This window comes from Cyprinodon variegatus, unplaced genomic scaffold (assembly GCF_000732505.1).
Source record: "Cyprinodon variegatus isolate N-32 unplaced genomic scaffold, C_variegatus-1.0 Scaffold105, whole genome shotgun sequence".
Lineage (NCBI taxonomy): Eukaryota > Metazoa > Chordata > Actinopteri > Cyprinodontiformes > Cyprinodontidae > Cyprinodon > Cyprinodon variegatus.
Window position 1 is genome coordinate 698,544 of NW_015150558.1, and position 2,145 is coordinate 700,688.

General features: G+C 32.4%; 1 protein-coding gene across 2 annotated transcripts in view; it reads left to right on the top strand.

The window, feature by feature from the left end:
- The window catches only part of prdm6 (PR domain containing 6), a 128,060-nt gene that overhangs the window by 124,645 nt on the left and 1,270 nt on the right, over positions 1-2,145 (top strand). The window lies entirely within an intron of this gene.

Here is a 2,145-nt window from a genome sequence, read left to right on the forward strand (position 1 = left end):
AGAGATTGATATGGTGTTTTTAAATGGCAATATATCAGCATAATGAAGATATTGGGATATTTTAATGGATCAATATTTTTTCCCTCGTCTTTAGAAGTTTTTAAGTCTGTAAAAAAGAAGTTTTTGAGGAAGAAGAAGTAGTATTTTAATATTAATTTTTTTTTAGACTTTAGAAATTCAGAAGCTGATCAAATTCAGTTTTAAGGCCGATACCGATAGGGGGCCCATTATATCGTTCATCCCCATAGACCAGACATACTTTTCCCATAACAAGCCATAATAACATGTTACTGTTTAACCAAAGTGACTCTGACTTCTTTCCATTATTGTAAGTAATGAGGAACGGACGCTGCTCAGGCAGAACAGGGCAGATTACCGCGCAATAAGAGACGAATGATGAACTGTTCTCTCTTTGTAAAGGTAAAAAAAGTGCTGATCGAGTGAAATCCATCAATCTGCGTTTATTTAACCCTATAATGCCAAATGTATCATATTTGATACATACGGTTTCTGAAATGTTTTGCGTCTGACACCTTTTGCATAATTTAATGGTAAAAACTTCAATCAGATATACCTGATAACAGCCAGTAGAAGACTACACAAAAAATAATCTTGACTTATCGCATAGTAATAAATTATTAATATATAAAATGTATTTCTGTTTTTTCTTTTTACATATTTTGTTAAAAGGCCAAATAAGGACTTCAAACCAAAAAAAAGTAATTTTCTGTTTTGTTTTATTCTTGGATTGAGCTTTAAAGGGTTAACTGGACCAAATAGTTGAATACTTTTTTTTTTTCCATGACAATATATGATTATATGAAGTTTTTATCCAGCCTAATTTCTATTTAAACTTTATTACATTTTAACATTATTAAATCAACATTAGAGAATCCAAAATCTCCGGATCCAGCTCTTATTTTCCTCTGTAATATTTAAAAAATAAAACTAATTGCTAAAATGTTCTTTGGCTGATTTTTTTTATTCTTTTTATTTCTGTTTAAACTTCTCATTTTGATGCATTATTTCATTAAAAACATGATACTGTGAACATATATATTTATATTAGTGCCTCATTTCATAAAGTGAACTCAGATATCATTGTGTATAGATCAGCCACACATAGAATGAAACATTAATTAGGAGAACTAACGGCTCGTTAGTTCTCCTAATTTTGATGATTATGACTCAGAGATAAAGAAAAACCCAGAATATTTGATTGGAGCAATAAAATAAAAATAGTTGAAATGTCAGATTGTTGATTTCTAAACCACCAGAATTACTCAGTGTTTCAGGTTTTCTGCGTTTCTGACCAAATAAATCTGCAGGAGAAGCTTTTCTTTCTAAGGAAACTAATTAAAACAGTTCAGTTATCTCAGGGATCTTTGCAGAGACGGTTTAATCCCATTATAAACCCAGATTGGTAAATGGTTCCAATGAAAACCAGCTGATTGAATCCAGGCTCTGATGCTCTCCTCCTGGATGAGCAGGTCCAGGCAGCAGATACCCTCCTGCTTCGTTTGTCGTCTCTACAGCAATCCCTCAGTGAGTGATTGCCAGTCCAGTCAATTCCCATGAATCAGGATCGGATCCATGAAGCTCAGATGAACTTCCAGACCTGAAAAGATCCGATTCATTCTCTGAATTAAAGTTTTCTCTCCTGATTCCAATCAGCTGCGCTCAGATTTCTGCTCTGTAGTTAAATATTTGATTTAGTGGAAACTAGAGAGGATTACGGTGGCCCTGAAGTGCAAACTGCAACTGCAAATCTAAAAGTGCAACTACATTAAGAAAAACTAAACTACACACTGGAAAACGATATAGAAATAAGTTAAAATTTCTTAAATAAAGTGTATTTACCCTTACTTTGAGTGGGTAAATTAGATAGTTTGCCAATGGAATGAGTATTTTTACTCTTAAAATGAGATAATTAGATAATGAAATAAGACAATGCAATTGTGTTTTCTTCTTTTAAATCTACATTGTCTTGATCCATCGGCAAAATTCTCTTTTACCTTCTTAATTCAAGAACAAATGCTCTTATTTTAAGAAATAATGACTTATCTAGATTTTTTTTTTCCAGTGCATAAAGCAAAGCGCAACTACATTAAGGAAAACACAATTACATTAACCTACCGGAAAAGT